Source organism: Genypterus blacodes, unplaced genomic scaffold (assembly GCF_046128005.1).
Source record: "Genypterus blacodes isolate CSIRO-AG114 ecotype Tasmania unplaced genomic scaffold, CSIRO-AGI_Gbla_v1 ptg000037l_1, whole genome shotgun sequence".
In the NCBI taxonomy this organism is placed as follows: Eukaryota; Metazoa; Chordata; class Actinopteri; order Ophidiiformes; family Ophidiidae; genus Genypterus; species Genypterus blacodes.
The window spans coordinates 3,520,420-3,533,052 of NW_027466850.1; positions in this window are offsets into that span (position 1 = coordinate 3,520,420).

Here is a 12,633-nt window from a genome sequence, read left to right on the forward strand (position 1 = left end):
AATATTTGTGATGTATAGAGACGTTATTGCTTTAAGTCATTACAGACCTGAAGGAGGGCAACTTAATCCTGATTTCTCTGATATTTAAAAAGGGAACAAATGATACTGATACTGATTTCTGTGTTCAGGTCAAAACTCTTCTCTTTCCTCCTTTTTGCAGCACTGCTGTGCCAATATTATGGAAGTTCAGGACCAATCAAGATGAAACCTCAGCCCTGTGCGTTGGCTTACTGGATGCTCACTTAACACAACTTTGATTGACCTTCATCAGTCCCCAGTACAGTCCACTATGAAAACGAATGAAAATAACAAAAGGCCCTACATGTCTCCATTAACACAAACAGCCTATTTTGCTTTATCACAAAACCCATCCCCATTACCGCAGACACACTCAGTACAGTTCTTACATCATATTTACAGCAAACATTTCACACCTAAGTATAAAAAATAAATAAAATAAAAAATCTGACAGCCTGATGCCCACTCACTACTAACACAGTAATGTAGTGGAATACACTGAGGGTAGTTCAGCCTATTTTGCTTGAGTGCCACTAATTGCATAGTGGAACAATAAGCCAAAGCCAATTTCACAAGCAGAGGGCTCCAGTTGTCAAAGGTGCAAAATAAAACAGTGGAATGTTAGATTTTAGGGAAGCTTGTTTGATAAATCCTACACTTCAGGGCCTGAAGAGATTATTGTTTTCTCTGCCAGTATTTCAATTTCAAAGCATCTTACCCACTGACCTATGTGCTGGCCTCAGTTACACACCTTTGATAGATGCTTGGATGTTAAATAGAACATCTAAGATTGATCTTCAAAGTACTGAGTTCATAGAATAAAAATATGTGATTAAGATGAACACAAATATAATAATAACATCTTCTATCTTTCTTTTACTTTTTGGCTATTTTTACTTTGTAACTTTATACTGAACAAACGGTTGAAAAGCTTACTCCATTGAACAAAGCTTGGGGTTTGATCATTTAGACTGCAGGATGAATAGGAGTTATGATGGAAGGTGATAGACTGCACAAACATATTTGTTTTTTTCTTCCATATTGGCTCTTTCTGTGGTCTGAAAAAGCCCAGACAGCAGAAAGTATTAATGAGTAACTCTGCTCACAGTTAAACCACTTGTGAGGTTTTCCGCTTTTCTTAATTTGTTCCAAAGCCGATTAATCTCCGAAACTGGCAATCCATCACAGCTCAGACAAGGTTTCTCAATGAGGTCTAAACAGGTAGAAGGTGCCGGTCAGTAGCTGTCGTATTCTTTGATTTCTTGTAAGGTCTGTATTTTCACAAGCAGTACCGCATCTATCACTGTACTTATGGCACTTACTCCAATACTCCAAAGATCATTTGCATGCTTGAACTGCTTGACAGGGTTGACAAGCAACAAAAGGTCATCTGATTTCTCAGCTAGTTCCCAATTGCCCTTTTCTTTACCTGATCCACTGCCAGAGGCGGACCAGGGAAGTGTCTCCCGGGGACGTTTCTGTGGGGCTTATCAGACAGCCCAACAGCTACAGGACCATATATGGCATTCATGCGACGAAAGCCTCAGATGGGTACTGTAAAATATTAGCCTAAATGATGGTCACAATTCTTTGTCCTACTAAAGAATAATGTTACCTTGTAGGACTGGTGAAATGTAATGGTACAGAGTGATTTCAGGGTACCCAGGTCAATGGGAGACATTAAAACAAAGACTTTGCCAAAATAATGCCCTGTTCACCTTCGTCCAAAAACATGGTGATTATGTTCTCTTGTATACATAAGAATCTTGCAGTGCCATCACCATTACCTCAATAGTCCCTCCTTAAATTCATAGGGGCACTATTGGTTTCTAAAATGGGCAGGAATCTGAAGACCTAATCTTAGCTCCTATTCTGACTGGGTTTTGCCTTTAGAGTGCAGCATATCAGGTGTGAAGTCAAATATGCCAAACTGACTCCAGGGGGTTAAAGTTTTCCGAGCATAAATGAATACTAAAATTACTGCATACATGAACACTTTCATATGAAAACATCTATGATTCATAAAGTCGACCTCCGGTAAGCTGAGGTCAAGATGAGCCCCTAGAAAGTGTCAAGCACTACATTGGGCACCAAATTATTCTGCATTGTGAGGCCTCAAGCATTGACTGGAGGTATGTACGGATTTCAGACCTTAAGTTTTTTTACCACTTCTCCTGCAGAAAGAACCTTTTATTAAAGTAGTGTTGTTTATTTACAAGGGGGGTGCTCATCTATCAACATGGATGTGCAGTCACAAGTCCATTATTACAGCAGAGTTATCGCTCCTGTCGCAACTAACACTGCAGTGCTCAAACAGCTACCATGAGAAAGAGTTATGGTGACTGAGACAGAGAGATATATAACAGTCAAGCATCACATGATGAATTACTGCTTTGGCTGCTCTTATTTGTTGGTACTTATGGTTGCTGGTGATATATACCAAACAGCTGTGGCAGGATGCAGAGGTGGTGTAAGGTCATCTATCAGCATCATGGACTACACACAGGCCAACTAAAGACCAGAAAGATAGGGAACTATGATGGGGGAGAAAGCCTCACATATACAGTCATGCTCCCTGTGTTACATAAACTGCTCATCCATCATTTTGGTGTGAAGGATCTGTACAGGGCTGCAGTAAAGGAGGAGTCATGACACAGGAGTAAAAAAAGTAAACAAAGCAATGTGCAATATCTATATTCTACATTGAGTCTACATGGAGTACAAGTACATCACATGCTATCCACCAAAGATAAGAGCAGATGGTGTAGAATCAAATTTCATAAACTATTTTTCAAAGACACTAACAAAGTATTGGCATGGACTCCACATGCATTTACAGGCCATAGGTCCTTTTTATTCCCCCTCGACTTTATAGTGTCATAAAGTAGGGGTGTTTTGAAAATTGCCAAAGAAGCAAAACTTGAGGTTTACAGTGAAATAAATTGTCTTAATGAAGACATATTACACAGATTTCTATGGTCTTATTTTCATTCAATTTGTCATATTGTTTTCTCTCAGGATTTGTCAATAGACTGCATCTATTTTGTGTAAGGGTACTTCTGCCGCTCGGCACATAAAACATTAATGTGTACTTGAAGCCAAATTACAATGCACAGCGCAGAGCAGCAACGTAGATGCAGATTTGACAGAATTCAGCAGACTGCAGAGTAGGTTGGAAGGCTTCTCTCCTGGGCTCCATGGTATTGTATAACACACCACCAATCAGCAAACTGCTCTTAGATGAAGAGAAATGCATCCGGAGTGTTTCTATGGCAGCAATTTTGTCAATAATAAGAGATAGGCTGGAGGACTTTTAAAGCTTCAAATAGTTTTCTTTAAAAACACGACATGTGACATGCTTAGTAGTCGTCTCACAATGTTCAATATGCATTGTTTGATAGCACCAAGGGAATGAATGACTTCACTTATCATAAGCAAGTTTACTGCTTACAAACATAACAGCTGCTCATCTACATATCTTAATTAAATACAATTCAGAAATCGCTTTTTCAATACCAACTTAACCACATGACGTCTAATGTAACAGAGAAACAAAGCCTTTGTGTACGTCTCATTGGTAGACAGAAAGGTTTCCCCTCAGTATGCATTTCAGTTTCAGCTCTGCGTCATCACACTTTGCTGGAAGCACAATAAGAATGGATTGCCATTAAGGAATAGAAGTCTTTCTGTATATGAATATACATATTCCAAGACACCACTTATCATCTAAGGAAATTTCATAATGCAATCAATACTTCATGGTCGCAGCCCTGCATCAACACAATGGAAGCCATACCTCAAACCTGCACTGTAATTCAGGGTCTATAAATCTGGACCACTGGGCTCTGGATGACTGTACAACTCTATATTTCTAATGTATTAATCTGGTGCTGAGTGAGGCCTGTACTCAAAGGGCAAGTGGCCACACAATAAAGTGTAACTGCGCCATCTAGTGGCAACAACCAACACAGTATGATGTATTTTAAGGAATCAGGTCAATTAAATGTAAATTGTTCATGTTACAGGCTGAAAAGAACTGTGTGTGCTCAACAGCTGAACAAGAAACACACAATGTGGTTGCATAGTTTTCACATGGATCTTCATTTCTTGTTCTCCTTCCTATACCTGGTAGAAACCTGATGCGTGCTGTTTTCACTACCGCTCAGATTCACAGACCTATTTTAAACCACAGAAAAACACAAATGGGTTTCTGCTCCATGTCTGCGAAAAATCAAACATGAACAATTTACATCAGAGCGACTATGTTTGTTCATGATCAATGTGTTATATGCATACATTAATCCACTTTGACATCAGCTCTACTGGAGTGTTGTTGAGCTACAAATATGGATGAAAAATACAGCCGGTGCAATTTTACCTCATTCTCTCTGTTCAACAGTTCTTTCTTGATTGATGCGCTGCATGCATTTCAGTGTGTAAGTGTTATACGAGGCTGCTGGGAAATTAATGTTGACCAAATCTAGGACTTAACCCTGACAGGTCACACAAGGTTGTATTTGATTCCCCCTGCCCACCAGGGTTAGCTGACCTACATCCACACAGACAGATCCATTTCCACAGTGTCAGGTTCAAAAACACTATTCAGTGCCGTACAAAAAAGACGATACCAGAACACTAAGCAACCAATGAGCCGTCCATCCATCAACAGCCTATCAACAAGTCTGTGCGGAAAAAGTATACAACGTGAAAATTGCACCTTGTCTTTTTTTTCTAGATGTGTTTTATTAAAGTGAAAGAAAAAGCCATTATTTCATTTTTGGTGTAAAAGTCCAGAAAAAAATAATTAACAAATTTCTCATAAGCTGGTGCAACCAAATGTGTGTTGAGAATGTTTTTGTTCTGTTTAGGTACTTAAAGTGTTGAAAATCCGCACTGGCAAGAAGATTAATGAGGGGTCTTCTTCACGCTTTGGTGAATTTGTCTTCCTTAATTGTTTTGTTTATCAAATTGGGGACTCGGGTATTTTGGTGAGGGCTATTTCCTCTGTGTGTTCAGCCATAATGACGATCTTTGGCCTCTGAATACACACATCTCTGCTTATTCCAAACAAATGTTCCTTCTGCCAGGAAACACACAAATGCCCAGCGTGTCAGAGGGTTGATGTTTACAGCAAATTACATATTTCATAAACCAAACTGAATCATTACGTTTTACTACCACTCAGCAATGGAGCAAGGTGGGGGAAATGTGTGCGTGTGTGTGTGTGTGTGTGGGGGGGGGGGGTCATCACTGAGGTTGTCACAGGACTAAAGAATCTGCGGCAGGAAAACAAATAAGGCTGCTGGAATCTGCTGGAAGCTCTGATATCTAAAGGTGCTCCTGGATTGCTGCACAAGAGTCAGGCTGCAGCAGGTCACATCCTTTGGGCCAAAGTGTAATTCAGCACTTTATAAGCAGGACAGGACAGGAAGAAACCCACGGGGCAGTCCTTCTTCCACTTAATGAGAGAAAACTAAATAACAAATACCAACTTCCCAAGTAATTACATTGTCTGTGTGAATAAAATCTTGGTCTAGGGACATAGAAATGTGTATGAAAGGGGCATTGGTTGTGTTAGGGACGGTTTTTGAGTATGGTATGTGTTGTACAGCACTGAAAATAATGAGCATTCATTTGTAGCATATAAGCACTCGACTAGAAAGCGATGCAATGACTAACTCTTAAAATCTGACCTAGTTACAGAAAACCTTTCAGGCCTACAGTGTTTGGTTCTGGCTGTGAGGTCAAGGTCAAAGTACATACATACATTAAGTACATACATTAAGTCCTTCAGGGAAAGATTGATGGTCCTCAGTTTTTTATTCAGGTCATTCTTCATATCTGGGTCACTTGGATCTTTTTTGTTACTTACGTATAGTAGGCTGTTAGGACAAAGGTTGTGTTGCAGAAAGATACACATTTTGTGTGACTATGGCATAAAGTGGAACAGGTGTTAGCTGTGAATAAAGGAGGAAGGTTAATAAGTCTCAGACAGTCGAGGTTGTGTTCACTTGTGCTTCTCTCAGCAAAGGACAACCATGAAACACAAGGGGAGGAGAAACTGCAACTTCCTTTTAAACCGTATAACCATGTTTGTTTAGGACATGACTAATTATAATTATAAGCAATTTACAACATGTGTGAAATTCCAATGATTCTGTCAAATTCTGTTGCTAAGCGCACTTGTCTGTGCAAACTTATTTAGCAGAAACTAATCCAGCGTATCCATGTTAAGTTCACTGATCCTGCTGAGCATTAACAACATTACACCTCTGCTGTAAGTCACACTGCATCAGCTGACAGAGCTGCATAGTTATGCCGTGAGGGCCGGCGAAATGAACTGAACTGAACAAGGAGGTCAGGAGCAACAGTCCAGCGCCTCCTGTTTTCCTAAGGACATGTAGGATTTGGGTTGTCCTCTTTACATTCTGCCATGTCACCAATCACCGTCACAAATGAGGACATCTGAGCGCCTAACCAGCCTGCTGACAATCACTCCTCCCTTTATCAGGGCTCCAATAACGCTGCCTCCATACATGTGTGCACATTAACATCCATCACCGAACGATGACTGACCTTACATTTTAGTTTAGACAACACAGCATGCCAGATGTCCCTCCATGACTGTTCCATGGTCTACATTGGGAATGAGGAGTTACAACTACATTTACCGTCTCATTGCCCCCAAAGAATCCATGTTTGCTTTTAGCATCGAGTCATTACATCTTAAACAAGAAAAGTTTAAAAAAAATAAAAACAAATTCCCATCTTCCAATCTGTTTGAAGGGAAAAACTCAAGATTTCATAGAAATGTTTTGCAGTTTTGTACTTTTCTCCATAATGTGTTTTAGCAGTTAAAGATGATTTATGTTATGAGTAAACAAAGTGATCAGTCAGATTTTGGTTCTTGTAAATAATGTTGGTTTAGTTCAAACTTATTAGACAATATGAGCTCCAAGTTAAAAGCCATTGGGGTAAAATGTGGAGTCCCATCATTTGCAGACAGGACATGGGTCACTGCTTCATCTGTTTCAGAAATACATTTACAGAATTCATTCTTACACTGATTGTAAGCCTATGGAGCAGTTACACGCTTGAGTAAATCAATTTGCAATCGCACAGTCTGTTAGCTGGAGCACTCCAATGATGATTTATGTCAAATTGTACCTATTCTGAAATGTATCTACGTTCACAGCTACATTAACTGGGCACGTCACCAGTAAAAGGACGGCTGGAAGGTGGGGGTGAATGTGGAGTGCCAACTTTGCAGTGCTCCAAGTAAAGCGTCCCGACATGCAGCAGCAACAGGTGGCGCTTTTATGAGTTATTGAGTGTTGCATGACAGTGTGCGCCACGGTTTATTACCATGTTCAAGGGGAAAGACAAGTAACAGGAGAAAGAAGAGAAGGAATGCCAGCGGATGAGACTTCAGTGTGAAAGAGCATGAATGTGTGTGTCACACGGAGAGGGGGATGGTTCGAGCGAAATCCACAAATCCCAAGACAAGGCCCTGAGATTTTTAGGGAAGACGTTTGCTGAAATGAAATGGGTCCTTCCTTGGCTGGAAATAGAGACATCTGTTATGCCAAGCAGCCAAACCACATGATGGATAGAGAATTCCAGTGAGGCCACCCAACCCTTGACCCCCAACTCGCCCAAAACCAAAAAAGCCTCTGATTGTGACTCAGGCAGCTTGGATGACCCAGAGATTCTAGAACAAATCACAATTCTTAAGCCTTCTCAACCTTTAATAAAGTAATCTGCTTTGAAATATGTCATTATGTAATCTACAATTCACCCAGATCTTTTAAAGAAGCAACCCTTAGGAAACCTATTCCGGAAATTAATTATGATATTAATTATCATCATTATAAACCCATTCATTACAGACATTTCAATTATAACCAATGTTTTATATCAAAGGATGAGTACAATGGCTGAAATGTCATTCAATCCCCAATCAACAACTTCTCTCTCTTAGTATGCATTGTTTATGTCTGTACGTGATGAATGAGCCCACATAGAAAAACATTTTCCGGATGTAGGACCCAACCTGAACATGTCACAGGAGGTCACAGTGGCTTCCCTCTGACCCGTGAGGCTGAACTGGCCCCATATCCATTTACGCTGTTCAACTGTCAATCAGCCGAGTTCGCTCATCTAGGAAATCAACACTGCCTGGCTTAACAGTTTAATCCCCACTGGAATCAAATTTTTCAAGTCTGATTGGAAGCTTAGACCTCTCCAAGTACTCTTAGAACCTCACATTATTTCAGCCTTATTTTCACCCACTTACTTTATACCTCATTTGGTCTCCGATACAACTCATTTAGGTGGAGGTGCTAGTGTAGACAAGTTGACACGGTCTCCCTTCAGTCATGTGATGGCTACATGCCAACTTGTAACCATTTCAGGTTTCTGTTGTCACTTAACATGTATGAAGATGAGATCTCTCATTTGGAAGCATCTGTTAACTGCAGCATGCCAGGACTGAACACCAGCTACTGTAAAGGACAACAAACTGTTGGCTCCTCATTAAATTAAAGATTTGCATAGCATTGTTTTTCACGTCTTTAAAAACCGAGACGTTGTTACTGCCCTTGCTTATTAACACAATATTTCAGCTCCTGATACTGTGTGCAGTTACAGTACTATCTCATTGAATGTCTAATATTTACCATTTCGCATTTAAATGGGAGTGTATCTATACTTACTGTTAAATATGTATTAAACCACAATACAGTAAACTTCGTACACACAGTACTATGAATATATACAGTATATAATATACATATATAACTTCACAGAAACTGACAAATACTCAAATATCTAGAACACGTTGACATTCAGTTATGATCCAAAATGTTCTGTTTTCAAGGCCTCATTCCACTTTGTATAGCACGGATATAAAAGTGAGTGATTTACGGTTCATGACATCATAGTAAGCCAGATATAGCACAGTCCTCCTCCTCCTCCTCCTCCTCCTGCCTGAGCCCATCCCCAGACCCAGACCTGATCACATGATATGACGTCCCACCAAAAAAATAGAGCATGCTGTGGTGTTACCTTTCCATGTCGATGAAGTAAGTTAAGTAGCTGGTGAAATCCTGTGTGCGCTTGAGCATTAAGTACTTATGATCACACGGCATCAAGGGACATGAACACTAAGCCTTTTTGTCATCCTAGATTGGATATAGAAATGCCATGGAGTAATAAAGATTAATTAAATAATTAATAATTAATAAAGTTGACTAGATTGGACTAATAAAGTGAAATCAATGAATTAAACAAACCAAACCTTTTTTTCAAACCTTTCCTCGCATGAAACCAGTGATGTATCAGTAAAAGTGGTACTTCTAAATAGAATGTTGCATCCAGTGTAAGACAATCTGCTGGAGAAGGACACCTACTGTGCGCCTGTTTGTCTAGGAGTGACAGGTTTACGACTGTGGTTGCTTGCTAAATGTAAACTTTGACCGTTTTACTGTCAGGGCACGAAAAGGTTTCACTGGCACGAGCGACAAACCTCACAAGGACGTCTGTCATATCTGTCTCTTCAAGGTTTCACTTTAAGTTCCAACACGATGTGATGTTGTGTGGGCTGTTTCCCTCCATAAACACACATGCATCATTTATAGGCTTCGTGCAACTGTGTTGTCTCGTACCAAGTCTGCTCCTAATATAAACTTGGACAGCAATCAAAGTGAGTAACATTGGAATACAGAAAGATTTAAAGGGCAAGTTTCAAAGCAAATCTGTACCTTGAAGTTTCATCGTGTCGTATACTGGACGTATATGAATTCTATCAGTTTGTAATCGATTGTTGCCTTATTTATGATCAGCATTTACAGCTGTTGGGAATGTTTGAACACTAGGTAATTCTCTTGATCATGTTTCAGACGCTCCTTAAAACTAAAATTATGATGCAACACTTAACACAGATGGGGGAGGACACGGAGATTAAACCGGCTTCTTTAATTGAGGTGGTTAGTGGCCTGAAACAAAGCAACAGCGCTCCAGATCATGTCACGCAACTTGAATACCAGTATGGGATAAAAATGGGATTCAAGGGAGTTCAACAGCAATGCTTAACCCTTCACCTTTCACTTTTGAGTTGAACTGTGTCTTAAAACCAGGAGCCAGAAGAAAACCAAGTGTAATCCAGATCCACCTGATGTGATGACAAATAACTGCATTTCCATTCCAGTGTGGTTCACACTTGACCCCTGACAACACGTGTCAAACTTTGCCCAATAAATATGATTTATTTCTGTTCCATTTTCATAAATACAGAAAGAGCTTTGAGAAATTACTTTTTTAATCATTTATTCATATCTTTCATTAGACATATTTGCAGAAAAACAAGCCTCTCAACATAACGTGCTGATTTTAATAAAAATAATGTTTTATTTGATTTAATATTAACACTTTTTTCTTTCAGGTTACCTCCAGGGTGTGTGTGTTTTTAATAAAATGCGTGGAGTAACCTGACATAATGAAGTCATGCAGTGTTGTTGTTTTAATTGAATCTCATCCTCTCTTGGGAAAGAAAACACAAACACCACTTTGGTTGAGGTCTCGCCTCCTTTATTTTCATAAACAATGACTCAAAATCAATTATGATGCTGAACATTAAACTTCTCTTCAAATATTAAGGGCTAAATCACTATTATTGGATTTATAATGCAGTTGCTCTCAACTTGGGAAGGCAGGTGTGAGGTGATTTCAGGCTGACTCGCATGAAAACTTATCTCATCTTCATTTGTCACCTGCTTCATGAGGACAAATTATTCTCTCAGAAGTATTCAAACCTCTCCCTCTCTTCCATGCCCCCCCTCACACTGCCCCCTGCCTCACCGCCCACCCAACCTCCAATGTCTTTGGAGAAACCACAAATACAAAAAAGCCTAAACAGCTTTTGGCAGTCACTGGGTCTAGGTAGAGGAGCATCTAGCTCAGGCTTACACGCTGCTGGAAGGATCTATTACCTTGAAGAAATTAGAAGCAAGGCACAGTGTGACCAGACTGCTGCTTGAAAGGAACAGAGCTGAAAGCACTGAGGACTGTCAGCAGGTAGGTGGCCCGAAAAATGAAGCATGGAGGAAAAATGAAGAAAGCATAGAGGGAGGATGAACAGCAGCCAAGCTTGTATTTCTTTCTGGGACGACCCCTGTGAGCATAATGGCGATAAATGCGACGCATACTGCATAGTCGCTGCTTTCATCAGGCACCATTTTGTGAACAGATGCACAAACAGCAAGTCTGTGCCATGAAGACATGCTATTCCACTACAAAGGAGTAAACTTTCTGTGTACAAAAAGAGCAACAAGGAACTTAAATAGCACGGCAGATCTAGTTTCACTTACTCATGTTACAGAATAGGTTGCCATGTTCAGAATTTGGTCTGGAGTACACATTGATGTAAAGATGGTGTACAGCACTCACTTTCATTGTAGAGTCTAAAGATCTGATTGGTGTTGCATTAAATCACCTTTTGAAGCGTGCAAGCTTCTCAGTTTGTATTTGAGCTTTGACTGTGGGAAGCTGGTGACTGAGGTCATTGCTGGAAGGTTGCTGGGTCAAGCCTGACTTTAGATGGAGGGATGGAATCAATAAGTGGCCTGAGATTCAGAGCGCTGCCTGGGGAATGTGGGTAATATTCTGAGAAAATAAATGAATAATGTTTACCATAAAGAGATGCACAGGCCTGATATTAACCCTATAGTTCCTCTCGCTCATTTTTGCATATGTGAATGTGGGTGGTTGTTCCAAGAGGTGATTACAGACTACGGATCGGAAATCATAATGAATTTAAAAAGATGACTTTCGAAACCCCGTACACACACATGCTGTAGCTGAGGCGTTTGTAGAACACAAATGCATCAACCTGTCAGCTCTCTTAATTAATTGAAAGGAATTAGGGAAACACAAGCAAGTTCAAACGGCGCTGTTGTCACAGATTTGACACCAAAAGGCCTCGTCACCCGGCTCGTGCTCCACTTGTACAGCTGCAGCCAAATTCTGTCACGTACACAGTCAGTCAGTCGGCAGTCAGTGACATGGGGAGGATTGATGTGAGGGATATTTGAGAAGCTCCCAAATGCCATTTCAAAAGTACATGGTCAGTGGTGCTGTTATCTGGGTGGGTGGCAGAATTCCTCATGCTCTGCCGAGAAATGAGGTACAATTGTTTGTTTGCTGTGCAGCATCTCACACATCCACACAAAATCTAATTAAATCCACCGCACACAAGCTCAATCAGCCTAATGCAAGACCGTCTACTAGAGTAATACACCAGGAAGCAGTGCTACACAAAGGTCTGAGAATGGCCCGGGTCTTAATTTATGACAAAACCAGAGCCTCAGCGAAACATTAACTATAAATGTAATGAGCTAAAATGGCTAAACTATTTTGTGGGAGGGCAGAGGAGAGTTTCCTTTAATGCTACAGACCCCCTGCCAAGATGTCTCCCATTGCAGACTGTTTTGCTCTTACCATATGTGTTGGGCAGTTCATTTTGAAGACCCACCCAGAGCCAAGATCAGGAGGAACTTTGCTGAACATAAGCATAAGCATGTGTACAACTAAAAATAAATGGCTTACTTTTCACGATGC